A 19406-nucleotide genomic window follows, 5' to 3' on the forward strand; every position below is an offset into this window, starting at 1 on the left:
ATCTATAGCAACACAAGTCAAAGGGATTCCATATTAGCAATAATATCCATGCTTTGGTCACCTAAGCATTTTATCAAACAGTTGGTGGGCATAAAGCTCCACAACCTTCTTTAATGGTGTTTCCTTCACCCAATTCCCATTCTATTACTTCTAGGTGATTCTACAATCTCAATTAGCTATAATTAACATCATTCTCCACCACTCATATGATTACAACAATCTCAAGTCAACAATCCAAAATCCTACTATAGTTCTTGTAATTCTCTTTACTAAACCCATTTACTATTTTCTCAAGAACTCATCAATTCACTACTATGAATGATTAGAGAGTACAGCATTACCTTTTTGAAGTTCAATCTTCTTGAATTTGAGTTCTAGGATTTCCACGTCCAACAATAATGCTCCAATCACTACTCTATTGATTAGAAGGGTTTACTCAAGTTAGAAAGGGATTAGGGACTCGAATTCAACCTAGAATCATGATAAAACTTACCTTGGAGTGTTCTTCAGGCTTGGGACCTGTTCTCTCCTACCTTAGGATGATTTTTCGTGATTAGGGGTGTTAGGGAAATAAACCCCAAGCTTAAATGTAAGAAAAACACAAAACAATGAGGTTTTGACCCGAAACCTGACCCCTCCGCATTGGGCTCGCATTTCACATCCAATGTTCTTCAGGTCCCTGGTCAGAGAGGGTGTTATTGTGCATTTATCCCGTGATGCAGGGTCATCGCACGGGCCCTCACGCCCCCTCACGCGCTGCCTGTGTCGGTTCTGCATAGTGTTTGGTAAAATGGTCATAACTTCTTGCACGGAGCTCTGTTTGGGCTCTACAATATACCGTTGGAAAGGTATTTCAGAGAACTACAGCTTTTATGTTTTAAGTTTTCTCATATTCTCAATGTATTTTCACGAAATTATGCTGGAAGGCAGATGTATCGAAAACTTAGCCGATTCTATCGAATTTTAAGCACCTGACTATTAGCCATCTTTAGACGATCATATATCCTTGCTCCGATCTCTGATTGGCCTAGTCCTTATATTGTTAGAAATGTATTTCTACGTACTGCAACTTTCATTAAGGGTACTTTTCCAAATTCCCAACTAATCAAGGAGTTACTGCTGCCCGAAGTAGGCTTATCAACCATTTTCGCAAAACGTTCAAGCTTTCAATTTTTTCACTAAAACTCTAACGATACGAGTATAACCTTAGTTCTAAGATACGGGGTGTAACATTATCTCCCCCTTAGGATCATTCATCCTCAAATGATGGTCTTGGTTATAATCACGGCTAATTTTGAGACTCTACGGAGGCTTGGCAGAGTTTACTCTGTAACTCATATACATGAAACTGATTGGCCAAGACATGTGATCACTGAACTGACGTGAACATATGTTTATTGAATTGAATGAATACATGATTACTGAACTGAATGTCTACTGAGCTGCCTAAATGATGGACTGACTGAATACTAGATTGACTGGATACTGAAAAACATAGAGATTATACTATAAGGATCTGAATGAAAAGGTTAGTTACCTTCAACATTTTCTACTTGCTCTGCAAAGAGATGGGGATATCTGGACTTCATATCCTCTTTAGCCTCCCACGTAGCCTCTTCAACTTTTTGATTTCTCCATAGTACTTTCACTGAGGCAATCTCTTTAGTTCTCAACTTGCGGATTTGACGATCAAGAATAGCTACTGGAATCTCTTCGTAAGACAGGCTATCTTTAACCCCTTTAATCTTCGTGGGAACTACAAGAGATGGGTGTCCCATGAATTTTTTCAACATAGACACATGAAACACTGGGTGTACAGTAGCTAACTCTTGTGGTAATTCTAACTCATAAACCACTTGTTTGATCCTTCGCAGGATTCTATATAGCCCAATATAGCGGGGACTAAGCTTCCCATTCTTCCCAAAATCTCATAACGTCTTTCATAGGTAAAAATTTCAGAAACATCCAATCATCAGCTTTGAATTCTAAGTCTCTACGTCGCACGTCCGAATAGGACTTTTGGCGACTCTGAGCTGTTTTCAACTGCTCTTGAATTAACTTAACTTTCTCCATGGCCTGATAAACGAAGTCTGGCCCTAACAACTCTGCATCACCAACCTCAAACCAACCAATTGGCGACCTACATCTCTGCCCATACAAAGCCTCAAACGATTACTTGAGTGGTAACTGTTATTATAAGCAAACTTAATGAGAGGCAAATGGTCATACCAATTACCTTTAAATCTAGGACACATGCTCTCAACATGTCCTTAAGAGCCTGAATAGTACGCTCTTCTTGGCCATCCGTCTGAGAATGAAAAGCTGTGTTGAGGCTCACCCTTGTGACCAATCCTTTCTGAAAGGATTTCCAAAAGTTTGCGGTACACTGAGCACGACGTTTTGAAATGATGGACAAAAGGAGTCCCATGCAACCGGATGATTTCCTGAATATATAACTTGGTATAATCTTCTGTTGAATCTGTAGTATTCACTGGCAAGAAGTGAGCTGACTTGGTAAGTCGATCTACAATTACTCCAATCGAATCATGCTCTCAAAAAGAGAGAGGTAAACCTATTATGAAATCCATGTTTATCATTTTCTATTTCCAGACGGGAATGTCTATGTTCTGAGCCAACCCACCAGGCCTCTGGTGTTTGGCTTTCACTTGCTGGTAATTTGGACACTTAGCCACAAAATCTGCTATGTTCTTTTTCATATCATTCCACCAATAAATCTCCTTAAGATCATGATACATCTTTGTGGAACCTAGGTGAATAAAATATCTGGAATTGTGGGCTTCAGACATAATCCGATCTTTGAGCCCATTTATGTTTGGAACGCATAGTTTGCCTCTATACCTCAAAGTACCATCATCTCGCCATTATTCAAAGGCTGTAGTCTTGTGTTTGTGAATCCCACCTTCAACTGCAATAGGTAGGGATCACTAAACTGCTTCTCCTTTACTTCGGCTACTAAGGAGGATTCAGCCCTGTTCTGAACAACAATGCCACCATCTTCGGAGTCCAGAAGTCGAAATCCTAGGCTTGCTAAGAGGTGGACTTCCATCATCATAGTTTGCTTATCTGTCTCAACATGAGCTAAGCTTCCCATAGAACACCGACTGAGAGCATCGGCTATAATATTTGCTTTCCCCGGATGATAGAGGATATCTACGTCGTAATCCTTAAGCAATTCGAGCCATCTTCTCAATCTAAGATTCATTTGCCTTTGCTTGAAAATATACTGAAGACTCTTGTGATATGTGAAAATATTAACATTCACTCCATACAAATAATGGCGCCAGATCTTTAGCGCAAATACCACGGCTGCTAACTCAAAGTCATGAGTCGGATAATTCTTCTCGTGGGGCTTAAGCTGTCCGGACGCAGAGGCTATAACTTTACCGTGCTGCATTAACACACACCCAAGACCAACCCCTGAAGCATCACAATAAATCACGAACCCTTCGATTCTCTCTGGTAGCACCAAGACTGGAGCTGAAGTCAACCTCTTCTTCAATTCCTCAAAACTTTCCTCGCAAGTGTCTGACCACTAAAACTTGACCTTCTTCTGAGTCAGTCTAGTCAAAGGGGATGAGATAGAGGAAAATCCCTCTACAAAATGCTTGTAATAGCCTACTAGACCCAGGAAACTTCTTATATAGGATACTGAGGTGGGTCTAGACCAATTCTTCACTGCCTCTATTTTCCGAAAATCCACTTTCACGTCTTCGCCTGAGATGACATGGTCTAAAAATGCAACTGTTTTCAACAAGAATTCACACTTAGAAAATTTCGCATATAGCTTGCGATCCTGCAGTGTCTGCAACACGATTCTGAGATATTCTGTATGGTTAGTCTTACTACAGGAATAAATCAGGATATCATCAATAAACACAATAACGAACAAATCAAGATAAGGCTTGAAGACTATTTTCATAAGGTCCATGAAAGCTGCTGGTGCATTTTTCAAACCAAACGACATCACCAAAAATTCAAAAATGTCCATAACGAGTCCTGAAAGCTATTTTAGGAATATCCACCTTTGTGACTTTCAACTGATGGTACCCTGATCTGAGTTCAATCTTGGAATAACACTAGGCACCCTGAAGTTGATTGAATAAATCATCGATTCTGGGAAGAGGATACTTGTTCTTGATGGTGACTTTATTCAACTGATGATAGTCAATACACATACGTAGAGACCCATCCTTCTTTCGAACAAATAGGACCGATGCGCCCCAAGGTGAAACACTTGGCCTTATAAATACCTTATCTAGAAGATCTTTCAATTGGAATTTTAGCTCCTTCAAGTTTGTTGGAGCCATTCTATAAGGTGGAATAGATATTGGTTTAGTGCCGGGAAGTAGATCAATTCTGAAGTCAATCTCCCAATCAGGAGCGACTCCAGGAAGATCCTCAGGGAACACTTCTGGGAACTCATTTATAATTAGTACGGACTGGAGATTGGGGGTCTGAGCATCTACATCCCTAACTCGAACTAGATGATAGATATACCCTTTAGAGATCATCTTTCTAGCTTTAAGATAGGAAATAAACCTACCCTTAGGTGCTACTGCATCACCCTTCCATTCTAAGACTGGTTCACCGGGAAATTCAAAACTTACTACCTTGGTCCTACAACCCACTATGGCATAACAAGACTCTAACCAATCCATGCCCATGATTACATCAAAATCTACCATCTCTAATTCTACGGAGTCTGCTGCAGTAAGGCGATGATACATTTTGACTGGACAGCTCCTATAGATTCGTCTAGCTATAACTGATTCTCCAACTGGAGTGGACACTTCAAACGGTTCACACAATTTTTCAGGTTCTATCCCAAATTTCTTAGCAATATATGGGGTTACATAAGATAGGGTGGATCCTGGATCCATAAGAGCATAAACATCGAAGGTGAAGACTGTTAGCATACCTGTGACAACATCTCCACGAGCCTTTGTATCCTGACGGCCTACCAGAGCATATAGATGGTTATGATCACCGCCTGTATTGCTGGACTTTGCTGCACCACACCCCTAATGGGCTTGAGAATTGCGTGGAGCTGCTGAATTTATGGACTGAGCTAGTTACCTCCATTATTCTGCCTTGCTGATGGATAATCCCTCAAGAAGTGGCCCTGCTGACCGCACCTAAAGCAAACATTTGTGCCCGAACGACACACCCTTGGGTACGGCTTACCATAGGTGTTGCAAGTAGGGTAATTAGGAACTCTGTAGCCCACACTAGCATGCGACTATGAGTCTGCTGCTCTGAAATTTTGACTTTCCTTGCTAAACTTGGACCGTTGAACTGGTGCACTAGCTGAATATGTGACGGTACTTTCCCAAATTCCAAACTAATCAAAGGGTTACGGCTGCCCGAAGTAGGCACATCGTCAACCATTTTCATAAAATGTTCAAACCTTCAGTTTTTCCACTAAAACTCTAACGATACGAGTCTAACCTTAGTTCTAAGATACGGGGTGTAACATGGGAGCTGGAAGCTCTGGAGCTCTGGCCTAAGCCAAAATAGGTGGGTCTATCAAACCTCGGTCCTTGAAACTGTGAAGCCACAGGAGCCACTGAATAGGCTAAAGGCCTAGGAAACTACTGCCTATGGCCACCCCGGTACTTACCAAAAGACCTAGAAAATCTAGCTCTCTTGTTCCAACCCCTATCACACTCTCGATCGGCTCGCTGCTGCTGCTTCCTCTCCTCTAAACCCTGAGCATATGCCTGAATATGAGAGATATCCATACCCTCATAAAGTGAGGCCGTCATGCAATCATTAATTAAGTGCAGCCCAAGTCCAATCACAAATAAATGTACCCGATCCTCCATCTCAGCTACAATCGTGGGAGCATACCTGACTAGTGAGTTAAAGAGAAGACTGTACTCCCGAATACTCATATTCCCCTAGCGTAAATTTAGAAACCTATCAACTCGAGCCCGTCGAGCCTTCGCTGGCAAATAATATCGAAGGAAGGCCTCTGTGAACTCTTGCCATATTGCTGGGGTTGCATTAGCCCCTCTAGATAACTCCTAGGTCTCATACCACTGGACAACAACATCTCACAAATGGTAGGAAGCTAACTCTACTGACTCAGTGTCAGAAGCATGCATTACTCTCAATGTCCTCAACATCTGACCTATAAAATTCTGTGGGTCCTCATCTAGTTTTGATCCAAAGAATACTGGAGGGTCCAACTTAATGAAGTCTCGAACCCTAGCACCAACAGCCCTATCAACATAACCAGTACCCGTACCCTGACGCTGGGCCTGAGCGGTTACTAACTGAGTCAATAACTGAATAGCATCTCGTATCTCCAGGCCTAATGCATCATATGGAGGAACTGGAGGTACTGTAGCTGCAGCCCTCTGGGATCCGCTGGGACGGAAGGTGTCACGACCCGACTGGGGGGGGGGGGGGGCATGACGGGTACCCGGAGTAGAATACTGAGCAAAGACTCATTAAGCTAGTCATCATACCCAACCTGAACATATACCATCTCGAAGGAAACATATACATGTATATATATACACAGGCCCTCATGGCTACAAAATGATATACAAAATATACACCGATATATCCATACAACGTTGACTACCCACGTATTCGTATCTACGAGCCTGTACTAGAGTACTGTGACATAAGGACGGGACAGGACCTCATCATACCCAAATATATACACAAAATAATATGACCATAAGTAGCACCTCCGGAGTAGTGGAGTGCTCCTGTAAATTCGCTGATAAGATAAGCTCCTATGGCTCTGCACCGTCTCCCTGTCTACCTGTGGGCATGAACACATCGTCCAAAATAAAAGGACGTCAGCACGAAAAGCGTACTGAGTATGTAAGGCATGAATAATACCAACATAATAAACGAATGATGAAACATAAGGCGAAGATATAACCTGCTTAGCTTTTAATGGAAACTACATGTTATGCATATCAAATATACCATCATCGTTAACCCGCGCCCGGGTAACTATCACATACCGCCCACTAGTGGTGTCATGTTCGGCCCTCTAGGAACGGTGTAATCAAGCAGCCCGCCTTAGCGGTGTCATGTACGGCCATCGAGGCACGGTATAATCAAGCAGCCCGCCTTAGCGGTGTCATGTCCGGCCAACGAGGCACGGTGTAATCAAGCAGCCCGCCTTAGCGGTGTCATGTTCGGCCAACGAGGCACGGTGTAATCTCATCATTATACGCTTATCGTAAGGCATGCATAAGAACTCAAGTAAAAGCTACAACTTTATTGAGGTGACGTAAGGTCGAGAACCCCCGATTTTATTATGAAGTAGTCATGATCATCACGCCTCACCTTGAAGGAACTAACATTATAAGGTAAGGGTGTCAACAATGAATAGCATCAGGGAATCATGTCATGATCTTTAGCATCATAATAGCATCATATCATTATCAAGGAACATATCTCATCTCTATCTCGTGGGAAATTGTTAATACTCTTTGGCTGTCATCTTTTGGAATGTAAGAAGATCACGGAAATTACCGGAAAGAAATCACCTTATATATAAGAATCATGCATTTGGAAAAGAAGGGACTAGCCTCACATACCTTTGTATCTCTTCAACTCTATCATCTAATTGCGTGCCTCTCAAGCTTGCGATTCTACCTTCAAGGGAATTCGTACTAAGATTAGATAATCGGAAATATACTTAAGCTTAGGCTAAAGTTAACGAAAATTGGGCAGCATTTCCTTTGTTTCTGCAACTTCCTCCATATGATATAACAATTCCCAAACATCAACAACACATCCACAATATCATGATCAATAAGCTTCGTTAAGTTAATCATTATTCAATTCTCAAGATTCCCTCTCAAGGATATTCATAACCATAATTATAATACAACATCATATTTATTCCTCACATAACATTCCCTCAACGTCATTAGCATCATCTATAACGAGATTATATTCATCTCATACTAAGAATCATGATTCACATTAACTTACTACCCAACATACCATTATTTCCATATTTAAGCTCATATTCCACTTTCTTCCATAATCCAAGTCTTTTAACCCCTCAATATTCTTAATAATATGAAATAAACATATAACTCACTTTAATCACTTAGGAACAAGCCTTGAGTCAATCTACTCCATTAGAATGAAATCCCCCACTTGAATACCAAAGAAATTCTTACTCTCCACAAACCCTAATAGGCTTCCTAGTACATGAATCTCTTAATCTTTTCTTTTGATCTTGGTTTCTTGGTATAGATTTGTTGTAGAAATGGAGGGAGGGTTTTGGAGAGTTCTAGAGAGAGGAAGGATCTGTTTTTGGGAGAATAATAAAATAAAAACGTGGGATCTTATATTTATAAACAGGGCAGGAAAGTTCCAGATCCGCGGGTCGACGATCGTTGACGTGTCGACGGTCCGTCGACATGCCCCGTCTAACTACCGCCTGAGATGCCTGATTGCAGAACACTGTCGACGGTGCCAGACGACAGCTCGTCGACGTGTCGACGTTCATCCATTGGGCCGTCGACGCTGACTGGTTTCAACAGTTTTTCTGAATTGCTCCAATTCGATTCGTTTCACTTCTAATTCCCTCGTAATGTCAAGAATGCATACTTATACTCCTGTACACATACAAGGTAAAATATCTCATGTCCAAAACTCTGGTGCAGATTACCGAATCGAAGGTACACACCGCCAATAAGCCAAAATCTCCTTGCAACAAACGGAAGGTGTAACATTCTTCCCCCCCACCCCCCCTTAAAAATATTTGTCCCCGAATGTTAAATTCTCGCGGTTTCTAGAAAATGTTCGCCAGAGTTTCCCCTGTAATATGGCACTACCATCCCATCGCAACAACCCACAATAACAACGCCTCACAGGGCTACCACACAATGGTAAGAAAATAGGGCCACACCCGACCAAAAGCATTAACAGGAGCATTACATACCTTACGATAATGGCGTCTCATCTTGAACTTCTTCCGGGGGTGAAAACAGTTGTGGATATTTTGACTTCATCTTTTCTTCTGCTTCCCAAGTCATTTTCTCTAGGTTATTATTTCTCTACAAGACCTTAACCGAGGCTACTTCTTTATTTCTAAGCTTCCGTACTTGCCGATCTAATATGGCTATAGGCACCTCTTCATAAGCCAACTTTTCTGTAACTTAAATATCATTAACTGGCACGATTCTAGCTGGATCTCTAACACATTTGCAGAGCATTGACACATGAAAGACTGGGTGGACTGATTCAAGCTCTGGAGGTAAATCCAGTTCATAAGCTACTTGGCCCACCTTATGTACAATTTTATAAGGCCCAATATACCGGGGACTAAGTTTTTCCTTCTTGCCAAACCTCATCACACCTTTCATCGGTGACACTTTTATAAATACCCAATCATTGACTTGAAATTCCAAGTCTCGCCGACGGTTGTCCACATAAGATTTGTGGCGACTTTGGGCTGTCAATAATCGATCTCGGATAACCTTAATCTTTTCCAACGCTTGTTGAATCAACTTCGGACCTATTAGTTGTATCTCTCCTACTTCAAACCATCCAATTGGGGATCTACACTTTCTTCCATACAGAGCTTCATATAGAGCCATATGGATGCTGGAATGATAACTGTTGTTGTATGCGAACTCAATAAGAGGTAAGTGGTCATCCCAACTACCACCGAAATCTAGCACACATGCCCATAACATATCTTCCAAAGTCTGAATAGTGCATTCGGCTTACCCCTCAGTTCGTGGATGAAACGCTGTGCTAAGCCTTACCTGAGTGCCCAAACCTTCTTGGAAAGACTTCCAGAATTTAGCTGTAAATTGTGCTCCTCTATCTGTGATAATGGATATCGAGAAACCATAGAGTCGCACGATCTCCTTAAAATACAACCTTGCATAATCTTCTGCCGAATATGTGGTTCTGACTGGAAGGAAATGAGCTGATTTTGTGAGTCTGTCCACGATCACCCATATGGAGTCATACTTGTGTCGGGAGCGAGGCAAACCTACAATGAAATCCATGTTGATTGCTTTCCATTTCCAGGCTGGAATTTTCATAGCTTGTAACAATCCTCTTGGCTTTTGATGCTCAATTTTCACTTGTTGGCAATTTGAATATTGAGCTACAAATTCTGCTATGTCCTTCTTCATTCCATCCCACCAATACATTAATTTGAGGTCGTGATACATCTTTGTTGCTCCTAGGTGAATGGAGTACCGAGAATAATGAGCTTCTTCTAGAATACGACGACGTAGCCCTGCAACATTTGGAACACATAGCCTGTTTCGGTATCTAAGAACTCCATCTGCAAAAACTTCAAATGGCGACTTCTCTTTCTCAGGAAATGTATCTCTATAGTGACTCAACTGAGGGTCTTCATATTGGCGCTCTCTCACCTCCACATCTAAGGACGAAATGGCTGGGTTATGAATACCAATTCTCGCATTGCCTGAATCAATTAGACGAACTCCGAGACTAGCTAGCTGATAGAGCTCACGGATTAATTCTTTATTCTCCGAAGGGACCTCACATAGACTTCTCATTGATTTACGGCTAAGTGCATCGGCTACTACATTCACCTTTCCGGGGTGGTATAAAATACTCACATCATAATCCTTTAATAATTCTAACCACCGCCTCTGTCGAAGATTCAACTTCTTCTGTTTGAAAATATATTGGAGACTCTTGTGATCTGTATAAATATCAACATGTACGCCGTATAAGTAATGTCTCCACATTTTCAGCGCATGAATAACCGCGGCCAATTCAAGATCATAGGTCGGATAGTTCTTCTCATGTTTCCGCAACTGCCGGGAAGCATAGGCAATGACATTACCGTGTTGCATCAACACATAGCCTAACCCAACACCAGAGGCATCACAATACACAACATAACCATCTGGCCTTTCTGGGAGTGTCAGGACTGGGGCTGAAGTTAATCTATCCTTCAATTCCTGGAAATTGCATTCACAAGCATCGGTCCATTGAAATTTTGCTGATTTATGAGTTAGCTTTGTTAATGGTGCTGAAATAGAGGAAAACCCTTCCATAAATCTTCTATAGTAATCTGCCAATCCCGTAAAAGCTACGAACTTCTGTAGGCGTTGTAGGCCTCGGCCAAGTCTTCACAGCCTCAATCTTTTGAACATTTACTCGAATGCCATCACCGAGATAATATAGCCCGTAAAAAAGTCACAAATTTAGCCAAAACTCGCATTTTGAAAATTTTGCATACAATTCTCGAGTCCGAAGAATTCCAAGGACAATACGCAAGTGGTCTGCATGCTCCGTTTCTGACCGAGAGTATACTAGAATATCATCAATGAACATGATCACAAATAGGTCTAGAAAGGGCCTGAATACATTATTCATCAGATGCCGGAGCATTAGTCAACCCAAATGATATCACCCGAAATTCATAATGGCCATATCTTGTCCTGAAAGCCGTTTTGGGAATATCCTCTTCTCTAACTCTCACTTGGTGTTACCCCGATCTTAGATCAATTTTAGAAAACCATTTGGCACCCTGTAATTGGTCAAACAAATCATCGATTCTTGGAAGCGGATATTTATTCTTTATCGTCACCTTGTTCAGCTACCTATAATCAATGTACATCCGTAGAGAATCATCTTTTTTTCTCACGAATAGGACGGGTGCTCCCCACGGTGATTATCTGGGCCTGATAAACCCTTTCTCAAGCAAATCTTTCAATTGCGCCTTTAGCTCTTTCAACTCTGTAGGAGCCATTCGGTAAGGAGGAATAGATATAGGCTTGGTGTCCGACAACACATCAATAGCAAAATCAATCTCTCTTTCCGGAGGAAGGCCTGGAAGTTCATCTGAAAATACATCCGGAAATTCATTCACTATCGGGACGGATTGAAAAGTCGGTGGCTTTGCTTCGGTATCATGAACTCGAACTAGATGATAAATATAGCCTTTGGCGATCATCTTCCTTTCCTTAAGGTAGGAAATAAACCTACCCCTGGGAGACGCTGTATTACCTTTCCATTCAAGCACGGGTTCTCCCGGGAATTGGAATTGGACTATCTTTGTTCTACAATCCACATTAGCATAACAAGAGGCCAACCAATCCATGCCCATAATCACATCAAAATATAACATTTCTAGTTCAATCAAATCAGCTGTAGTTTGACGATCACATACCACAATCACATAATTTTTATACACTTGCCTCGCCATTACTGGATCACCAACCGGAGTAGATACTTCAAAAGGTTTAATTGGCTCGGGTTTCACCCCAATACGGCTAGCAATATAAGGAGTAATATAAGACAACGTGGAGCCCGGATCAATCAATGCATACACGTCATGGGAGAATATAGATAGTATACCTGTAACCACATCCGGGGAGGACTCAAGATCCTGGCATCCGGCTAAAGCATAAACATGGCCGGGTACCACCTCGAACCGGACGCTCCCCTCCGCCCTTACCATGGCCCACGGAATTGGGGGGGAGTCCGTCCCCATGGGGCGCACACGAGGAAGAACTAGTCGTCGATCCCGTGGGTCGAACCCCACCTCTACCGTACCTCGAGGACAATCACGCATCATATGCCCAACCTCGTCCACAAACATAACAAGCATCCGAACCTTGGCGACACGGGCCCGAATGTAACTTTCTGCATCGACTACATCGTGGGACCGGTGATCTCCTCTGACTATAATCACCTCCAAACTGGGAACCCGAAGCTCTCGAGCTCTGACTCTGTCCTGAATGAATGGGGCGATCAAATATCCTACCTGCAAACAAAGGAGGTGCACTGGTCGCGGACTGGCCCGAGTACCTAGAATATTGTTGCTGACCCCCTCTATACTCACTACTAGCAGATCTGGCCCTCTTACTCTACCCTCTATTAATATCGCGCTCACCCCTTTGCGGTTGTTGCTGCTCTTCTAAATTCTGGGCATGGGCCTGAATATGGGAAATAGCCATCCCCTCTTGCAATGAAGCTGTCAGGCAATCTTTGAACAAATGTGGCCCTAAGCCACTCACAAATCTGTGCACTCGATCTCCCATGTCAGCCATCATAGTCGAAGCATACCTAGCCAATGAATTAAAGTAGAGGCTATACTCCCGGGCACTCATATTCCCTTGCTTTAGATTTAGAAACCTATCAGCTTGGGCCCTTCGAACCTCGGGTGGAAACTAGTGGCGGATGAAAGCATCTACGAATTCCTGCCAAACTGAGGGAGGTGCATTTTCCTTTCTTGAAGATATTCGGTTATTATACCAAAAAACCGCCACATCCCGGAGTCTATAAGATGCCAACTCAACAGATTTGGCGGCATGGATGCTCCTCAACGTCCTCAATATCTCATCTATGAAACCTTGCGGGTCTTCATCCGGCTTTAACCCAAAAAATTCTGGGGAATTTAAACTCATGAAATCACGGGCCCTTGTACTAGTGGCTCTATCACCGGGACCCGTACTTTGCCGCGAGCCCGAGCGACAACCAACCGGGTCAATAGCCGAACGGCCCTTTGGCCATCTCGTTGACTCGAAGCATCCGGGAAGGAACCGGAGGCATAAGAGCTAGAGCTGAAGCCCCTCTTTGTTCTTCTAGAATAGGCGGGGTGTGACAGGCGTTGGATGAAGCCTCATTTTGAGATTCACCTTCTTCTACATTCGTTGACGGCTACCTTTCCATCCGCCTTTCTGTCGTAGCCTTACCCGTCTGGGCGGGCGGTCGTGGCTTTTCTCTTTACCGGCATCGCTGAAATCATAATGCACAATTAGGGAGGAAAAAATCTTATAACAATGGCTCTATAGCACGATCTAATAAGAAGAAGAACGGTCATTTTTTTCCTAAATGCCCCGCAGCCTCTTGTTTATAAGTGTGGCGCGCTTCACACCCATAAACAAGACTCTACTGGACACGGCTCGTAGACACACCCTAGGACAGAACTGCTCTGATACAACTTTTCTCACGATCCGACTAGGGAGGCCATGACGGGTACCCGGAGCTGACTACCAAGTACCACTCATTAAGCTAGTCATCACACCCAACCTGAACATACACCATCTCGAAGGAAACATATACATGTATATATAAACACAGGCCCTCATGGCAAAAAAATAATATACAAAATACACACCGATATATCCATACAACGTTGACTTCCCACGTATCCATATCTATGAGCCTCTACTAGAGTACTGTGACATAAGGACGGGACAGGACCCCGTCATACCCAAATATATACACAAAATAATATGACCATAAGTAGCACCTCCGAGTAAAGGGAGTGCTCCCGTAAATCCGCCGATAAGATAAGCTCCTACGGTCCGCACCGTCTCCCCGTCTACCCGTGGGCATGAACACACGCCCAAAAGAAAAGGACGCGCACGAAAAGTTGTACCGAGTATGTAAGGCATAAATAATACCAACATAATAAAGGAATGATGAAACATAAGGCGAAGATATAACTTGCTTAGCTTTTAATGGAAACTACATGTTATGCATATCAAATATACCATCATCGTTAACCCGCGTCCGGGTAACTATCACACGCCGCCCACTAGTGGTGTCATGTCCGGCCCTCTAGGCATGGTGTAATCCACGTCACGTCCGCCAACGAGGCACGGTCTAATCAAGCAGCCCACCTTAGCGGTGTCATGTCCGGCCATCGAGGCACGGTGTAATCAAGCAGCCCGCCTTAGCGGTGTTATGTCCGGCCAACGAGGCACGGTGTAATCAAGCAGCCCGCCTTAGCGGTGTCATGTTCAACGGGCACGGTGTAATCTCATCATTATACGCTTATCGTAAGGCATGCATAAGAACTCAAGCAAAAGCTACAACTTTATTGAGGTGACGTAAGGTCGAGAACCCCCGATTCCATTATGGAGTAGTCATGATCATCACGCCACACCTTGAAGGAACTAACATTATAAGGTGCGAGGTGTGTCAACAATGAATAACATCAAGGAATCATGTCATGATCTTTAATATCATAGTAGCATCATATCATTATCAAGGAACATATCTCATCTCTATCTCGGGGAAACAATACTCTTTATCGTCATCTTTTGGAATGTAAGAAGATCATGGAAATTATAAGAAAATCACCTTATATATAGGAATCATGCCTTAGAAAAAGAAGGGACTAGCCTCACATACCTTTGTATCTCTTCAACTCTATCATCTAATTGCGTGCCTCTCAAGCTTGCGATTCTACCTTCAAGGGAATTCATACTAAGATTAGATAATCGGAAATATACTTAAGCTTAAGCTAAAGTTAAAAAAAATTGGGCAGCATTTCCTTTGTTTCTGCAACTTCCTCCATATGATATAACAATTCCCAAACATCAACAACACATCCACAATATCATAATCAATAAGCTTCGTTAAGTTAATCATTATTCAATTCTCAAGATTCCCTCTCAAGGATATCCATAACCATAATTATAATACAACATCATATTTATTCCTCACATAACATTCCCTCAACGTCATTAGCATCATCTATAATGAGATTATATTCATCTCATACTAAGAATCATGATTCACATTAACTTACTACCCAACATACCATTATTTCCATATTTAAGCTCATATTCCACTTTCTTCCATAATCCAAGTCTTTTAACCCCTCAATATTCTTAATAACATGAAATAAACATAAAACTCATCTTAATCACCCAGGAACAAGCCTTGAGTCAATCTACTCCATTAGAATGAAATCCCCCACTTGAATACCAAAGAAATTCTTACTCTCCACAAACCCTAATAGGCTTCCTAGTACATGAATCTCTTAATCTTTTCTTTTGATCTTGGTTTCTTGGTATAGATTTGTTGTAGAGAAATGAGGGAGGGTTTTGGAGAGTTCTAGAGAGATGTAGGATCTGTTTTTGGGAGAATAATGAAATAAAAACGTGGGATCTTATATTTATAATCGGGGATGGGAAAGTTCCGCATCCGCGGTCGACGATCGTTGACGTGTCGACGGTCCGTCGACAAGCCCCGTCTAACTACCGCCTGAGATGCTTGATTGCAGAACACTATCGACGGTGCCAGACGACGGCTCGTCGACGTGTCGACGTTCGTCCTTTGGTCCGTCGACGCTGACTGGTTTCAGCAGTTTTTCTGAACTGCTCCGTTTTGCTCCGATTCGATTCGTTTCACTTCTAATTCCCTCGTAATGTCAAGAATGCATACTTATACTCCTGTACACATACAAGGTAAAATATCTCATGTCCAAAACTCTGGTGCGGATTACCGAACCAAAGGTACACACCGCCAATAAGACAAAATCTCCTTGCAAGAAACGGATGTAATGCAGAGAAGCGGCTCGGTACACTAAGTCGGGCCTCACTCGGGACTCACCCCGGCCGCATCTATCGTGGCACCTCAGCTGGTACCTTCATCCGTAGCAGCCTTTAAGCTTCTCTCGGGCCGGTCAAGCTCTCCTCATCACAGGCATCGTTGAAATCACTGTATGTTATTAGAAAAGAAATCCTGTTGGTATGGCTCTAAAGCATGATCTAAGATAAGAAAGAAGGACAACCTTCCTAAATGCCCTGCAGCCTCCTGTTTATAAGTGTGAAGTACAACACACCATAAACAAGACTCTGCTAGACATGGCTTGTAGACAACCCTAGGACGCAACTGCTCTGATACCAAGTTTGTCACAATCCAAATCGGAAGGCCATGACGGGCACCTAGGCCCTACCTACCGAGCACCGCTAATCATACTTCTATATCATAATCATAAACAAGAGTGGAACTCGAGGGTCATCAGATGGAAATCTGCTAAATCATAAGAGAATTATGCTGAATAGGGGATGAGCCCAAAAAGACATACTATATGACTATGCTGGACTAAACTGTGCAAGCCGACAAGGCCATCATGAAATACTATACAACAAAAATGTAGGTTGAGGGGGCCATACAACGTCTAACTATACCATGACTGTTTACAAGTCTCTACTTCAGTAGATGACATAATAAGGTCAGGGCAGGGCCTACCTGTATTAATACAAAAGTATAACGTACCAAAAACACAATAACAACTCCAAAACAAGAGGAGTGCTCCAATATCATCTGAACAACAACCTACAGGGGCAGATCGTCAGCCTGTCTACCTGAACCTGTGCGCATGAAAGGCATCGCCCCTAGAAAAAAGACGTCTGTTCGGACAAAGTACTGAGTATGTAAGGCATGAAAGTAACATGAAAGAGACATAAAACTACATAGGATGAAATGAATGCAACCTGTATGTCTGAACTGCCTCTGTGGGTCAATGATATGTATAAAAACTGTGCATGCATGCATAGGGGTCATGCATATATAACGCCGTCACCTTCCCTATACCCATGTATATATATATATATATTGAATATGATAAAAGTGCATCCTGAATCCGTTGGAGTGACATACGGTCGTTACACCTTCGAACATCATTATGAGATAGCATTTTCATCAATAAGTGACTCTATAAATCATACTGAATCTGAAGAAAGATGTACTGAACAACATTACTAGAACATGAATCAACATGGAACATCCCTAGCTACTAAAAATGGAATCATTATGGAGTAGTCTGTTCATAAGGATCATGCCAATAGAAAGAAAGTTAGACTTAACATACCTCAATTCGTCAACCAAAATCCCATAATGAAATTGTCGAGCTAGTATTCCAATCTCCTTAGTCATTATAGCACACCTTAAAACTCAAGAACACCTCAATTCCAAGAGTGCTTCACCTTGAAGTATCCTCCAAAACCACTGCCAAGAGGAGCAACAAGCTTCCATACTCACTTTAGAACCTTTAAACACTTAATCTTCTCTTTTGATCCTTGAATTTTTCTTAGGAATTGATTAGTTAGTGTTGGAAAGGGTTTTCTAAAATGTTGGAGGCCAGGGGAAATGGACAAAATGAAGGGTATATGAAATATATATATACATATATATATAAAACTGCTGCCGATTTAAAAATACGGCCAAAAAGTATGGACCGTATTTTTAAATATGGTCTGTATTTCTTGGCCGTAATTCTCAATATGAGAATTTGTCTTTCTACCAAGGAAAATACGGTCTGTACTTGAAATTGCATTTTTTTGTACGGGCCATACTTTGCACCGTACTTCTCGGATATGTGATCTGTCAGTTGCATTGGAAAGAAAACTCTTTGAACTTGAAATTACATAGGTTATGAATTCCATAAATCCTCATATTCTAGAAGATATACCTCCCCCAAAGTTGGACCAAAAATCCTATCCAGAATTCTATCAAATTTTTCCAAAGTTTAGACAAACTTAATTTCTTCGATTCGCTTGATCCCGGAACCTTCTAATACCTACTAAACATGATCTTAAACTCTTATACAATCAAGATAGACATTTCTAATCCCATATGACCTCAAAGGTCACTCCGTTCTCTGAATCTATAGCAACCAACTCATGAGGAAACTTAATGTATAAAAGTACGGGGTGTAACACTGTCAACGTGGACAAAAAATGACATGATTGCCCATGTGGAAAAAAAAAACCCTCTTTTAGCCAATCCACATTTTTTTATGAACTCAATTTTTTGAAGACCATTCTTGAATAACCCAAATCAAGAAATATCCTAGAAAAATTTGAGTCTTTATATTTAATTCCAAGAATTCCCCAAAAATTGAACAATATTTTTGGATTATCAGTGTTACTGAATTCACAAAAAGGATCCACCTTTTGCTGGATCTTATCCTCTGTCCTATGATTTTTCAAGAAAATCCATTGATTCAAGTTAAAATATTGTCACCGTTGACGTGGGTGGACTGCACTTTAGACCAGCTGTAGCATCCCCCAAAAAATCGAAATGTTTAAAGGCTATTAAGAAGTTCTAGTATGCTAACTAAATAAAGTTTGCGTGAAAATGAGGGCTAATGATATGAAGGATATAACATGGTTAGGTTGATAAGTATATGAGGTGTATTGGAAGTGATTTAGGGTCTAGGACAGCCCTAGGGCCAAAGCAAGTTGGAAACCACACTACGGACTAAAGTATCGAACAAATTCACGCAAAGCCTAACTTTAAACGATCATAACTCTCAATCTATAAAGAGTTATGGGCCATTTAATTAAGGATGACAAAAAAGTCTCAAAATTGAGTTGGGGTAACTCTAGTTTTTTTTATTGAGTAGGGGTGATAAACTTTGGATTAGTGATTAGGGAGTTTTGACTTGCCCCAAAGTTATATTTTTAACACTTTGACCCCAAGTTTTGTTTTTTACACTTTGCCCCCAAGTTTTGTTTTTAACACTTTGACCCAACCCATATAAACCCTACAATACCCAAATTGAAATAAAAAAACGCGCCAAATTTTCTTTTTACTTACGCCGTTTTCATCATTTTTGCCTCTTCTTTTCTTCTTCTTCTTATTCCCCTCGGTTT

The sequence above is a fragment of the Lycium ferocissimum genome, chromosome 2, assembly GCF_029784015.1.
Source record: "Lycium ferocissimum isolate CSIRO_LF1 chromosome 2, AGI_CSIRO_Lferr_CH_V1, whole genome shotgun sequence".
NCBI lineage: Eukaryota > Viridiplantae > Streptophyta > Magnoliopsida > Solanales > Solanaceae > Lycium > Lycium ferocissimum.